At 38.2% G+C, this 16,209-nt stretch overlaps 1 long non-coding RNA gene across 8 annotated transcripts; it reads left to right on the forward strand.

The window, feature by feature from the left end:
• Positions 1 to 3,142: 3,142 nt before the first annotated feature.
• LOC112166159 lies at positions 3,143 to 8,242 on the forward strand. Of its 8 annotated transcripts, none has more exons than XR_002923141.2 (8): positions 3,144 to 4,503; positions 4,592 to 4,677; positions 4,778 to 5,103; positions 5,431 to 5,501; positions 6,829 to 6,907; positions 7,488 to 7,565; positions 7,674 to 7,702; positions 7,798 to 8,242. It is a non-coding gene; the product is annotated as an uncharacterized LOC112166159 (long non-coding RNA). The 8 variants fall into 8 exon arrangements; XR_002923138.2 differs by having other exon boundaries at positions 3,146 to 4,499; positions 5,431 to 5,495; XR_002923142.2 differs by having other exon boundaries at positions 3,146 to 4,499; positions 4,600 to 4,677; positions 5,431 to 5,495.
• Positions 8,243 to 16,209: the final 7,967 nt, after the last annotated feature.

Below are 16,209 nucleotides of genomic sequence, written 5' to 3' on the forward strand. Positions count from 1 at the left end.
GGCGTGCTGCTGGGATCGGTGCTCCATGCGATTTAGGTGGGCTGTGCGTGTTGGGCAAAAGGCCAGTGGTGTGCTGCAGGCAGGGTGAGGCCCGTGTGTTGCAGGCAGCAAGGTTGTAGGCTAGGTGAGACCGGTCTGGACGAGCAGGGCTGGAGCGCGCTGGGCTAGGCGGTGTAGCAGCGAGGTGGGCTAGGCTGGAGGCCGGTGGGACGTGCAAGGCAGAGGTGTGCTTGGTGAGAGCAGCTGGGATCAAGTGCTGCTGGGATAGAGGCCGATCGACTGCAAGGGAGGTCGATCTGCTTCTGGAGAGAGATTTTTTTTTTTAGACGGAAAGAAATTTCTTGGCTATTGGCTCTGAGCGTGCTGATAACGTGTTAAAGTAAAATTGAGATTCGAATTGGTCTACTTATTTCATTTCATAGCCTATTTATATAGGGAGAGAATTACAACGGAAATATCAATTACAATGATGATATTAACTACTGATTGGTCCTTGATCCATGTTGATTGATGGTGATTGCTAATTACTTAATTCCCTCTCCGTCAATCACTTTGACGAAGGCACATAATGTGTTTTTCCTTTAACAGAAATTAAATTATCATAATTTTTATTTTGACAGGGAAATATTATCTTGTGGATGCTGGTTACCCACAAATGAAGGGATATCTAGAACCTTATAGAGGTGGTGTGAGGTATCATCTTCCACAAATTTGGTACGGTGATGAACCTACCGGTTCTAAAGAGGTATTTAACCATATGCACTCATATCTTAGGAGAGTAATTGAACGTACTTTTGGAGCATGGAAAAAAAAAATTTAAGATTTTAAAAGACATGCCTAGTTATCCATTCATTACACAAGTCAAAATAATTATTGCGACAATGACGCTTCATAACTATGTAAGAAAGCATAGTTGACATGATATTCATTTCAATAATAGAAATAATGTCCAAAATGAGATGGATATGGGGGGGGATGCACAAGAAGAACATGGTATAAACTACAATCTCGGGGCACAAGAAATGGATGTAGTGAGAAATGATATTGCTGCAAGTTTAATGAATGCTAGCTCACCATAGAAGATCCATTTGATATTTTCATATGATGATGTGTTGATATCAAGAACTCTTCCACCTTACCAATGTCGTTGGTGATCAAGAAATGGGAGTGATTTTTGTTGGCTCCATTTTGATTCTCTCCTTTCCATTGAAGATTGAATTTTTGATGTATATATTTTGGCAATGGAAGTAAACTGATGTGCTAAAGGTTTTGTATCCCAGAAACATCAAATGAACTATGTTTGTGCATCCTCTACTATCTATGTATAAGCAAATAGCTCATTTACATATTAGCTATCTTAATTGTTTGATTGGAAACAATACTTTTACGCGGTACCAAATATCCCACTTTGTTGTTCCAATTGTAACCGGTGGCTACATTGATTTGGACATTCTAGTAGAGTTTGGTGGTGGGCATAAGAAGTTTGGCATTACAAGACTTCACATGGAAGAGGATGGAAGGAAGCTTATTGATTCAGTCGACGGAAGTTACTCAGAGGAAAGAACCCATATTTCCTTGCAATAATATAGTTAGAACATGAAATATAATGTCAAAGACACTTGAAGATGATTACACACACATGTAGGATAAATGAATGAGTAGAGTATAACTTACAGAGATAATAAATGTTATTATAAAGATCATAAATGTTTTTATTTCTAAAAATATATAAGTAACATCATTTTAACTTCATGTCCTTTTGGTCATTTTCTAAACTCACAGCACTTTTATACTAAAGTTTACCAAACACTTAAACGCTGCTTTTGTACTCACATCACTTTTAAAAGCATAGTTTACCAAACACCCAGCTGATTATATTCACAGTACAGCTAAAGCTGCTTTTAAATTAATCACCTCGGGGCCAAACTCGCCCTTAATCTAGTGAGCTGAGTGCCTATGCGGGCTAACTTCCATTTTCTTTTAAATTTTATGTTAAATAGTAATTTACTAAAATACTCTGTATTGAGCTATATATATATGCTATGTTCGTTGAATTCCCTTTTTTTTTTTTTTCCTTTTATAAAATATTTTGACATTTCATCTTGACTTTCATAGGAATATTAAAATATATTTTTAGAAGTTCTACTCTTTGAAACTTAAATATTATAACATATGTTTTTTTTTTTTGAGAAAATATAACATATATTATATGGCTTTGCTATTTTGATAAATCAGAGTGCTTTAACTTTGAACTCTCCTCACGATGAATAAATCTCTCTAGTACATCATCTGTTGTGATTGTAAATTTATCTCCAAATGGAAAAACCTCATTTTTGTTGTTATGAAACTGCACAAGCCGTCCTATTAGCTCATCTGATTTGGTTTTTTTGATGTGATTTGGTTATTTGGTTCTTCATTATTCTCTTGTCACAAAGAGGCTTGATGAACCCCCAAAATGACGTTTTCTTCAGCTTCCCCAGAATCCATGGAAATTGCATTTATATTGCATGTAGTTCGATCGCGGCGGTCTTATCTTCTTCCTTTTAGTTTTAGTTAATGCTTCAGTAAATGCTCCTTCTTCTTTTATACATAGCAACAGCTTTCCTCTTTTGTCTTGTCCTTTTTGTTCTTGTTGCTCCTTCAACAAGTGATTTTCCTTTTTTCTTTGCCATTATAATTAATCTGTGAATATGATATCACTACTACAGAAAATGAATCAGATGACACCTCTCATACGACGTCACACTGATTTCCGTGGTGTGAATCATTTCTCATTATTTAGACGACGGTTGTAAAATTTCCGTCTTCTAATATGAATTCAACCCACGAGTGTTTTTCATACTGGAATTATGTATTGCTTCAGAAGACGTTTATATATGGAAGCGTGGTGTGAGGTTAAATTGTTAGAGAGGCGGCAAGTTTAGCACTAATTGGCACCACTTAGATTTCCTCAGCATGTAGTATTTATATGACGGTTATTTTAAAACTGTGGTGTGAATACATAAGTTTGCAAGTCAAAACATGTCTGCCGACATTCCCTCCAACATTTCCCTCGGCCCCAACCCATTTCTCTCCACCCAGGCAACAATAGGAGGCAAACTGAAAATTTAAAAATGGCATTCCCACAACAGTTATGTGAAAACCATTGTCTGATGGCTTGCACATGCATCAAGTAATAGCTTATCCATATATGTGTGCAAATGAGCCACCATTCAGACCAAATTAGTACACCTGAAAACAGAAGAAAAAGAAAAAAAAGGCCCTAGACCCACTGCACAATAGCATTTACATCGCAACGAGCCAACGACTCCGACACCATAGCATTCACTCTCTTCGACACAGCCTCTCTCGCTCTCTCGACAACTCTCCTAAAACAGACAACTCTCCTAAAACAAACTCTTTCAATATGTTGTTCTTTTCTTCCCGACCCCTCCCCTCTCCGGGTCTCCTCATCTCTACTGCACCTAAGATTTCCCTATCTCAGTTTCAATATCCAAATCTCCTCATCTCTATTACACCTGAGATCTGCCTCTCTCCATTCCTCTCTCAATTTCTACATCTCACTCACTCCAGATCTCATCAGAAGAGAGACGTCGGGTATGGGAGACAGGTATGTGGGCACAAGACGGCGTTTGGATCCGAAGGCTGGAGAAGCAAAGAGAAGCTGAGATAGGTTTCCGAACCCGACCTCAGATCTTCGGCCATTGCCTCACTCGTGGAAGCCACATGTCTAATTAGGGTTTCGGGAATTGGGGAAGCTGGACCCTGAGGAATTGGGGATTGTAGAGTTTGGGAGGAGGGGTCGAGGGTGTAGAAGATAAGGTCACCGGAGGTGATACAGAGGGAGGCGAGGGAGTCGTCGGGAGAAGAGGCGTGGAGGTCATCGCGGCGGTTGAGGGAGAGGTGGAGAGAAGAGGGAGCGGCGGAGATGGATTCGGAGAGGGATTGTTTGAGGTGGTGGAGAGAGCAGAGATTCGGGACCTCGATTCAAAGAGTCTGTTTGGACTCAATAGCAGGGCAGTTATCATATATCTTTCAGATTTTGTGTAATTTGAATTGGGTTTCTGGTTTTCTTGGTTGTAATTTAAACATCTCTTCTTGGATCTGCCAAGATTCCTCTACATGTTGCATTGGTTTTAGTTTCTTTTAGGCAATTCTGTCTGAAGGTAGATGTTTCTGTTATCTCTGGGTGTTGTTTAGTGCATATTGTTGTAATGGGTCCCTCCAGTTTCTCTGTCCCTTTTCTGGTTCTTGCTCGAGGCATTGTGTTTTGTGAGTTTTGTTCTGTGAAACCCAATAAGGTTTCTTTCCCTCACTGATAGGATTTGATTTGATTTGGTTTGGTTTTCTGGGTGTACTTCTTTTCCCATTTTAGTTATCTTCAATTGTTGTGAACTGGAGAGATTGGAGAAAAAGACCCCAAAAGAGGAGATTGTGTGGAAGTTGTGATCTGTGATTGAAAGGACAGTTCTTGTGAGCTTTGAGAAGATAAAAAATTAGTAGGTAATTTGATTTTGTACTAGGTGTGTTTGGAATTTTGTACTAGGAAAGTGGTCTATTCTCTTACTGTTGGCTTTGCATTTTGTTCAAGTCCTTCAGGAGAAAGGAACAAAAAGAAGGATAAGTTACATTTTGTTGTACTTGAGCTGGATGTTGGTGTCGGCTTGTGTAACAAAGGTCAGTGAGGTGTCTGAATTTTACAGCTTCTCAATTTTGTATATCTGGAGAATGGATAAGACCATTTACAATTGCCTGAAATCACTGAAATTGGTTTCAGAGGGTGTAGAGTTGTGGCAGTGAAAGATTGTGTATTGTGTACTCAAAGCTTGTTTCCAACATTTACTGAAGGGCCTTGGATTTGAATTTTGGGGAATCTGATTTGCTTGAAGAAAATTGAGTAGATGTTTGGAAAAAGTTGGGAGTGAAAATAACTGATTTGGACAGAAGACGTGGAGATGGCTGCAAAACTTCTGCATTCTTTAGCTGATGACAACCCAGATTTGCAGAAGCAAATAGGATGCATGAATGGGATTTTCCAAATTTTCGATCGACACCAAGTCCTCACTGGTAGGAGGATTAGCCACCACAAGAGGCTTCCTCCAGGTAATTTCCTGCTTGTTTCTAACTACTTTTGGTTAATGATAATGTCATACTAGTTTGTTCTTTTATTCAGTTGCTCTAGCCCTTTTAGCTTCATCATCAACCCTGTCACTAATTATAGATTTGTCTATATGTTTATGCAGATTTTGTTTTATTTTTGCACGTTTAAAGATTGAAAAAAGTACCCTAAAACATCTAGTTCATAGAAATTGGCGCAAAAAAGGAGAGTAATGAATTGCAACATACAACATTTGATTCCGTAGACCCTAAGATGAGAGTCTAATAATGAATTGCAGCTTATGACAACTAATGCATTCATTTGTTTCACAGGGAATTTGCACTATAGCAATGGTGGCCTGGAAAGAGAGTCCAACAATCCCTACCATTGGCAAGCGGTAACTGTAATCACTCTCTACTCGATGATTCCTTTCCTTTTAGCAAACTGCTAAGAACTATGTTTCTGGTAGCGTTAAGCTACTCACTGCACATTGTTCATATATTATTTTCTATGTGGGCTTTGACTGTGATGTGTGTATGTATTTGAAAATATCTTTGAACTACATATATATATACATATATGTATGCCTTGAGATTTAAGATGCATATTTTTACCCTTCGTGATGTGTGTATGATCGTACCCTTTTGCTTGTTCGGCGTTGTTTAATCCCACAAATTCAAAACGTTGTTTTCTGAATCTGGGTTCCAACACTCTGCTCTGTCTTTTCCTCGGACCAAATGTTTTTATCTTGTCTGATTTTACTTGGCTAAGCCAAAGCAAACAAAGAATATTGCTGCTATATGAATCTGGCTTTGTTCTCTTATTTTGTGATTTTTCGTAATTCTGGAACAAGAAATACAAACAGGGTTGGTGGAAATTGTAGAGAAAAATAAGAAAAAAATTTTGGGTGCTGAATAAAAATTGGATCTTGGAATTTGGTACTGATTGATAGAATGGAATTTAGGTAGTGGTCATTTTCATGTCTAGTTTTGGCATATATTCTGGTGAATTGTTTGCTAAAAGATTATTATTCCTTCAAATTTTGGGTTTTTAATATTTTTGTCTTTCTTATCCAGAATAAAGAGTATGGGGTTATCCATTTAAGCATTAGCTAAGCAGCCTTTGTTGTAATCATAGTGTTGGAGTTGGGGGGTTCTGCCTAGTGCTGTGGTTTTTTGTCTTCTAAGTACTTCTTGTGGATCTTGAATTGTGGAAATCTGAAACCAGAACAGAAGGAAACCATCTTCGTGCACATTCACTACACACACATATATATGCTGCATCATACATATATCTCATATATAAATAATTGTAAGTAACTCTACGTGAACATTAGAACCTATGTTTTTCATATTAATTATCATGGAAACTAATAGTCTGTGAACATTAGAACCTATGTTTTTCAATTTTGATTTAATTAGTTTGTTTTTACTGTCATTTGCCTATGTTTCATTTGCTCAAGAAAGGAAGTTTAAGTTTTTTACTTCTGTTTGATTTTTTTGGTTTGGCTTTTGGTATGAAATGGTAGTACGTAGTAGGGTAACTAATTCAAATGGTTTTAATACAATCTTGGACTATATGTTGATTGGGGGATATAGGCATAATTGGGACCTGGTAAATACTTGGACTATATGCTAGATAAATAGCTTATGTAGGTTTCTCTCTGTTATTTTTTTTCCCATATGTACAGCTTTGATATTAAGATTGTTTAACTGTTAATATGTTTCCAGGTGTGGGATGCAACTGCAGCTGATCCTAAATTGCTGGTCTTTTTGAAATCGTACAAGAATTTCTTACACATTGAATCTGGTAATTAAATCTACCTAGCTTTTCTAATTCTACTCTGGTTTAGATTAATCAGTGGTTCATGAATTATGAGATTCTGAGTGCATAACATGTTCACGAAGTCATCGAAATGCAATGTATAGAATTAAAAATGCAGAATAATATGGGAATATGGGAATGCTAAACTAACACTTTCTATAAGTCGTGGTCGTCTTCTACTACTAACTTTCTTCCAGTTTTATTTAACAAAAGAACATAAACCTGCTCACCTGCAGTTCTAGGTATTCTGTGAACAAATTGAAAAGCCAGGAATTTCTTACTAGTAATAGGTGTTTGGCAAAAGTCACCCTTGATTGATTTACCTTCATATGTATCTGCTAGTGTTGATTGGGGGATATAGGCCATATTTGGGGATATACTTAGCATATTGTACAGATTTTATTCATTTTAAAGGTACTAATGTATCTGCTTTGAACTTTCAGAGGCCATCCCATAATGCTTAGTGCTCTGGAGTTCATCTATAATTTTAATATAGTAGACTGCTGATTTGAGTGTAGAACTATACCATTACTGGTATCTTATCGGGACTTGATTGATTTTGCAGGGTAAACACGGTATCGAGAAACAACCGTTTGAGCTCCCTGATTTCATTGCTGCAACTGGTTCTGAGAAAATTAGACAGGTAAATTGGTCATGAGGTTTTTTATTTGGATTATTCTTTGAGCACCGCACATAAGTGCTCCTCTTACTATCAATGAGAACTCTGACTCTTATGTTTGTACCGATACAGAGACGTTCCTCAATAGGATAGGTCCTGAGGTTAGTATGTTTACTGTAATATCTCATATAGCCTTAGCAGCATACTTGATTCTAAGGAGATGGGTTATGTGACGTTTTCATCTTTTTATTTTTAGGGGGAATCTGCATTATGGAGACTTGCCTGACACACATTAAATCATCAATGAGGATCACCATGGACCTCTCTTTAGTTCGCAACAAACGCTGAAGTTGATGAACTGCGTAATGAACTCGCAAATTATGAGGTGAAGAACCTGCTAAAGTTGGGAAGTGTGCTGGGATGAATCATTGTTGGTCCTTTTTGGGTATATGCAAGGTCTGAAGTGCATTAGGCAAGATGTTGGTCTTTTTTGGGTTGGCCTGAATTTCATTTCTTCTATAGATGTGATTATGTACAGATGAGACTATTTTAGCCACATTTGTAGATGTTTTTTTTTTTTTGTATGAGAGACCAGTAGGTGTGATCTTTTCTATTTTTTTGGATACAATTAGCATTATTAGATCCATTTATGGGATTATAACAACTATTTATTATAAGAAAATTATTGTTCATTTGGTCAATTTTTTGTTCCAGCTAAATCTGAATCTTGCCATTACCAAATCAAACAACAGTAGGAAAAATAAAAAATATGTCGTCTGATGAGGTTTTTAGGGTGGAATCAAACAAAATTTCTACAATTCACACGACGGTTCTTACTGATATCATTGTCGAATGCACACACAGACAACAAGTATTAGCAAAAACCATTGTCTCAAATGTCACAATACAACGGTTAGAGTTATATATGTTGTGTGAAAGCACATATGCACTGAATTTTTAAGTCGTCACACCACATCTATGCTGGAAGAACTGTCGTGTGAATACAATTTGCACAACGTCTTAAAAATAAAACCGTGGTATGAATAAAAGTCACACCACGGAAAATTTCTGTCGACAGCATGTCGACAGATCTGCCGATCCATCAGACGATGAAGTTAGTTGCAAACCGTCGACCCAATGATAGGTATACGACGGTTGAAAACCTTCAACCGTCGTCTGACGACGTTTCATCAGACGATGCCTCGATAGACCACGGAAATGCAAAATGTCAGACGACAGTTTTAAACCGTCGTGTGAAGCCTTTTGTGTAGTAGTGTATGCAAATATTGTAAGATTATTTGGACTTATCAATGTTAACTTAAAGAACAAGCAACTTGCTACTCTTGATGCAGAACAAGCAATCGGACTTGTCATTGATATTTCAATTAGGATTCCCAGTTCATTGAGGGAACTTACATACCTCTTTGCATTAGGTTATGTACATGAATAAGGAATGTTGTTCCTATTGCTAATCGGTATAGGAAACCTTTATGGGAAGGTATCTAGACTCGTTGGCCTATATAAGGAACCACTTGGTCCCTGCTCTAGCTATCAACACCAACAAGAGAATACATCGCTCTGCCCATTAGAGAACTCTCATCAAGGATAGCTCAGAGGAGAAGAAACCAAGTGCACTACATTAAGGAAGATCAATTCGTCATCATCTGCAATGGCTGCAGCTCTAGGTATGTTTGTGTTCTTAAGTAGAGTACAAGCATGCATATACACATATACTGTTATGATTTGATTTACAAATATAATTATGAGTACCATTGCTAAAAACTAAAATCATTGACCTTCGATAGACATTTTTATGAAAAATACGACATGACAAAAAAGAAAAAGGAAGGACAAGAAAACTATGGCTTGACGGAAAAAGAAGGACAGGAAAACTACGAATCACAATTGAGAGAGCTAGGAAGAACAATAACAACATCACAAAGCACAATTCTAAGAATCTAAACAACTGCAGCACTGCTACATGTTTTGCCATATAGTTTTGTGCTACTTAATTATGATATATACACATGATGAGAGTGAGTTTTGAATAAATTTAGCATTTTCCATGAAACTTCTTGTTTTATATCTACGAGTATAAAATAAATCTCAAATGATAAAGCGACTGACGCTCAATAACTCTGAAACAGATCTTGAGACGCACAACTTTGGTGTTAATCCTATTAGCAGATTAAAGAAATCCGAAATGATAAACCTACTAACCCTCAATATTCATAGTTAAAAATGAGAATTCATCAATTTTCATGCTAATCCTGTTAGCAGACCAAAGAATTCTCAAATGATAAACCTACTAATCCTTAATAAGTATAGTTAAAAATGAGAACTCATGCATCAATCTTCATCAAACCAAATAAATCTCAACGATAAAGTTCATAACTCTCAAGAAGCATAGCTAAAAGCAAAAACTCATCAATTTCCATCAGACCAAATAAAATTTCAAATAATAAAGCTACTGACCCTAATAAGCATAGTGAAAAACTTTAACTCATCAATTTCCATAAGGACAAACAAATATCATAAACTAAAACTACTGATCCTCAGTAAGCATAGTTAAAAACGAGTACTCATCAATTATCATCAGAAAAAACAAAAACGATAAGGGTCAATAAACTTTTGGACTTACACACGCATATTACAGAAAACTAAACCTATTGACCTCAGTGGCTCAGTAAGGTCCATAAAACACTTATTAAGAAAAATGATGAAAAACAAAAAATCGATTTGAGTTGAATACCTTATACAATCAAGCGAATGCAATCATAAAGCTAAAACTATTGACCTTCAAAAATAAACATAAACATAAGCTCGGAACACACATAGAGTTACGCATACAAATAAAATCATGAAGCTAAAGCTACTGACCCTCATAAACTAAAGCTACTGATCTTTAGAATGTCTATATAATACTAGATTGCACATATCGTAGCATTTTAATGCCATTGACCCTCAATAAGCTCATAAAATTCTTTTTGTACCATTCTTAATCACAAAACTAAAAAATTTCTATCAAAAAAAATAAACCTCAGGAACTAAACCTACTGACCCTCAGAAACTAAAGATATTGATCTTTAGAGGTCCATATAATCCTGAATTGCACAAATTACAACATTTTAATGCTAATGACTCTCAACAAGCTTATAAAATTCATTTTTACTATTCGTAATCACAAGACACATCAATTTCCATAAGAACAAACAAAACTTAGAAACTAAAGCTACTGACTCTCACAACTAAAGATACTCATCTTTATAGGTCAATACAATCCTAGATCGCACATATTGCAGCATTTGTAAAGCTATTCACTCTAAAAAAGCTCATAGAATTCATTTTTTATTATTCTTAATCACAAAATTCATCAATTCCATCATAACAAACGAATCTCATAAACTAAAGCTATTGACCCTTAGAAACTAAAGTTACTGATATCAAATGATACTGACCTCCTTGCTCGATGATTGATTTGTAGGCAAGGAGCAATCCCTAGTTTTGTCGCCTTGCTCGAAGGTGGATTTGTAGGTCGGGACCAAACCCTAACTTTGCTGTCTTGTTCGATGGTAAATTTGTAGGTCAGGAGCAATCTCTAGCTTCGTCGCCTTGTTGACAGTGGATTTGTAGGCCGGGGGTCAAACCCTAGCTTGGCTGCCTTGTTTGATAATAGATTTGCAGGCTAGGACCAAACCCCTAGCTTTGCTGCCTAACTTAGTCGTCTTGATTCGCCGAAATGGATGAGAGGGCCTTGTTTGACGAAGATTTGTAGGCCAAGACCAAACCCTAGCTTTGCCGCCTAACTTAGCCGTCTTGCTTCGCAAAAATGGATGAAAGGGTTTTAAATTTGGGAAGTAGATTTGATGGGTTTGGTTTGAGAGAAAATTGAAATCATAGCTGTGGCAATTGTCATGATTAACCAAAACTTGTTGCGCCCTTTTGTTTTTGTGCAAACGGGCCGCTACTGTTACTCATCCTAAAGATGACCGCATGGGCTACGAAATACAAATCCCGCGCGTGGGAAGAATTAATGGACCATTATAGTTAATGGTCATTATCCCAATAAATATATTGCAAATAATAAATTCTTACTTCTAAATTTTTTATTGTTAAATAAATCTAGAATATGTGTCTGGCCCAAACTCTAGGTTACTTGCTCTAGTTGTAATAGGGTTTGTATTAGAGATAATCTAGGAGAATCTTAGTAAATATCCAATCAATGTACGATTATGTTTCCATGTACAACTCTATCTCTATGCTTGTAATTCTCTATATAAAGAGGCCCTTATTTTCATTGAAAGTATGACTCAATTCTCTCCCAATTTCAGTTTTCCTTAAACAAGTTATAAGCACGAAGCCCTAACCCTGAAATCCCAAAAACCAAAAATCCTAAAACCCTAGAACACCTTGCCACAGCGCGCCACCTCACTGCCACAGCGAGCCACAACAAGCCGGCCACACCTTGCTGCAGTGCGCCACAACTAGCCACAGCCTTACCATAGAGCACCACACCTTGCCGCAGCGTGCCACATTGCTGCCACATCGCTAGCCACACCAAAAACCATAATTAGTATCTTTTAAAGTTCCCATTTTTGAAGTTTTTTTTTATCCTTTTTCTCTTCTTTTCTCGGGGACTTGCAAACTCCCTTCTTCTACCTCCCTTTCTTCATCATATGGGAGACCTAATTAAGCCAAACTATGGGGCTTCGTGCTCACTCCAAGCTTAGAGCTTGTAGATCTTCCAAACTTAGAATTTTTTTAGAAGAAACGATCGACCACAAACATCATTGTTTAGATCTGATCCAGCCCCTCTTGGAATCGAATTTCTTAGAAGAGACTATGCTCAGAAATCCCTAATTTCTTGGGAGCGATTACGCTCAGAAATTTTATATGTTTTCGTGGTAGCCCTTTTCGCTCCGAAACTAACCATTTTTCTTGTTCTCTTTCAAGATGAGTAACCTGAACAAACTGGACTTTGCTTTATTGGAAACAACTGGCTCTGGATATCACAAGTGGGTTCGTGATGTCCACCAGCATCTCAAGGCTGATGGAATCCTGAATACGATTCTCGAACCTAACAGGACGTGATAATTGTTGAGTAAGCTCAAGCTTTAGAAGCAAATAGAGTAGCCTTGGAGGCAAATAAGGCGAAAGTCATCATCCTAATGACTCATCATATGGATGATTCGCTCCAGTACGAATATATGAACTAAGAAGAGCCCAGAAGGCTGTGGGTCTCACTCGAAGAACGATTTGGCAATGTCCGTGACTTCCTGCTTCCTGAACTAGAAGTGAGATGGGATATAGCCTCCGCTTCTGTGATTTCAAGTCAGTTATTGATTACAACTCGAAAAGATATCATAGATGCGATGTTAATTGAGAGGACTCTCTCTACCTTCCCCGTCTCTGCTTTGATGGTTGCAAAGAAATATCGAATCGATGTTAGGAGCTATGAATGTCGCTGAAAAGCATGACAACATCCTTGTGAAAAACTATAATTCGAGACCCATAGGAACATAGCATATTCCAGAGTGCAATTATAGTCGCGCCCCTAAGGTAGGGCTCCAAGAGCGAAATCCTAAATCCAGGGACAATTCTGGACGTTTTAGTCCATATTCTCGCTCTAATGAAGAAGGTAACCGCCAAAATGGGTGGACACGGAACCAAGAAGTTTATGTATCTCTTTAGTATACTCTATGTCACTATTCGAGCTATTAAATCCAATAAAGTCATGAGATAAGATCTTTTGGATTTAGACACATATTGGCTTTGTCACGACAGGATAGATCATCCTGGCCATAATATGATGATCCGTCTACTAAAGACTTCACACAGACGTCCATTCTTTCGAGCAAAACGAAGCATGAATCAAAAGTTGATTCCTGGACTAAGTGTGACCGCCGCCGCTACCGTTTGCCACTAGCCTAGGGATGGCACGTACAATCCCTATCTATGACGTCATGGATGGTGTTTATCATGGTAATGGCGCCCCATGTGATGATTCAATCATTAGCTTTGCAACAAATAGCGTTTCAGACGGTCAGGCCCAACCAAAATCCTCATTGGTTGCTTCTAAGGCCTCTCGCTCATTTTACAAAACCTATTCCTTAGGGAAATTAGGACCGACATCATCCTATATAAAGGATACGAAAATACTCATTTTGTTCTTACATAGAGTCCGTGGGGATTCTGTGGACTGGTTCAATCAACTTGCAAACGTTTAAATATCTCATGATATTGGTTGACACGCAAATACGTTGGTCACGTGTTGTGCCATTATCTACTTGTAATACTGCTTATGCTACACTCCTAGCACATATCATATGACAACGAGCTCATTCCTCGGATCATCCTATTCAGTCAATTGGATTTGACAATGCTAAAGAGTTTACATCGAAGACTTTCGATGATTATTGCAATGGGACTGATGTTGGACATCATATTCCCATGTACACACCCAAATGGTCTTGCCGAAACGACTACGATGGTAGTCCAGACATTGGTAATTCATATCAATCTCCTTATATTCGTTTGAGGTGATGAAATATTGCATGCAGCTATGCTAATTTGTCTACGACCCACCGCCACTCAATCTACCTCTGCGTTACAACTAGTGACTTGGTACTATCTCATACTTACGCATATTTGAGTGTGCCATTTATATGCCAATTGCGCCGCTACAGCGCTCGATGATGGGTCCTTACAGACAAATGGGCAACTACGTTGGATTTGAGACTCCAACAATCGTCTGCCACTTAATGCCCTTACTAGGCGATCTCCTTACCTCTAGATTTGTGGATTGTCACTTTGATGAGACAGTCTTCCCGTCGTTAGGGGGAGATAAGAACATGGATGTTTAGCAGGAACGATAGGAATTGTCGTGGTCTCTCCCCACTATGTCTCATCTCAATCCCCGCGAAAGTGACGAAATCAGACATATTTGCTACAAACATGCCTGCAAGGATGGACGTCCATACGAGAGGACGTAGCGCTACCCTACGCAGAGGTGGGCATGGTGCCAAAGCTATAGAGAGTGGCACTCTAGCGTTACAAGCCATGGCCCCAGCTAGGATGCGTGGGAGGCCTGTGGGTTCGAATGATACTTTGGCACAACCCAATCATTGGATCCTCGACACTCAAAATCCGTCTCATGGGAATCTTCCGGATTATGGTTATTGTTGGGGGACACCTCAATGTCAGAACCTATTCCTGAGAATATAGAGCTCTATAAAAATTAGTACATGAGATGTGGGATAGAAACTCCATCATAATTGATGATGTAGTCGCAAATTTCATTGTACATGAGTTTTTTGAGTCCGACGATATCGAACCACGCTCCGTTGATAAATGAATGCCAACGTAGAAAGATTTGGCATAAATGGAAAGATGCGATCCAGGTTAAGTTGGATTCTCTAACGAAGAGGAAAGGTTTCGAGCTAGTGATGGCAACACCTCCTAACATAAAACATGTTGACTAATGGGTCTTCGTTAGAAAACGTGATGAGAAAAAGAGATGGCAATCTTGCTTATGGCGCAAGGTTTCTCACAAAACGCTCTGAAATCGACTACGATGAGACATATTCTTTCATAATGGATATCATTGCACTCCGCTACCTTATCTGTTTGGTAGTTTCTGAATGACTGAACATGCAGCTTACAAATGTGGTCACTACGTATCTTTATGGGGATCTAGATACGGAATATACATGAAGATTCATGATGAACTTCATTTACCAAAGTCAAGTGGCTCTAAACCACGGAGCGCGTTTACAATGAGGTTAAAATACTCACTAAATTGACTACTTGATTGGGAAGGGATATGGCCACTCATTTCCATAATAAGTTTAGGATTCTATCACAGTTCATGTTGGACATGATCTTCATTAGAAGCCCTTAAAGAATTAAGGGAAACAGCTGAACACTTGAAATCCGATTTTGAGATGAAGGATAGATTAAATATAGAAACCTTTAAGGCATCCAGAAGAACAAAAAGGATCAGGTGATATTAGCTCATCTGCAACAGTCTGAGAAGGGTTACAGCATCTAAAGGCTAATCTAACAAAGTTTATAGCTCTAGAGACATGGGAGGGAAAAATTTGTCTCCCACAACCTTCTATCTTGAGATAAGTGATTAATATTTGTTAGAGCGTTCGCAACAAAGTTTGCTTCTCTATACACATGTTTAAATTGGATAAGGTTGTAGTGATGAGAGTGTGATTCATGCATTATCGCAATGTTGTAGAGTGTGGAAGCACACTTTCTTAATTGATGTTTGCAAAGTGTGTAAGGAGAGAGATTTCTTTAAACTCTTCTTGCATGTGGCTATAGTTGCTAGGGAGAATGATTTGGAGTGGTTTGGACTTGTTGCTTGGCAGCTATGGCATGAGAGAAATAATAAAATTCATGGGCGGCAAGTTTTAGGAATTGAGGCTTTGATTGAGAAGGCTGCTGCTTGGTGGGACATATATGTCAACTGTGGTAGTAATGATTGTGACTGAACACTACAGGGTACTGATGCACACAGATGGTCAGGTTGACCGAAGGCAGCGTAGATGAGAGAAGCCAAGCTTGGGAGCAATTAAGTTCAATGTTGATGGTGCGCAGTCTGTAAAGATGAGAATGGTGATTGTATTCGGCTATGGCAATTCCAGGTAGGGGGTTTGTG

The sequence above is a fragment of the Rosa chinensis genome, chromosome 5 (genome assembly GCF_002994745.2).
Source record: "Rosa chinensis cultivar Old Blush chromosome 5, RchiOBHm-V2, whole genome shotgun sequence".
Classification (NCBI taxonomy): Eukaryota; Viridiplantae; Streptophyta; class Magnoliopsida; order Rosales; family Rosaceae; genus Rosa; species Rosa chinensis.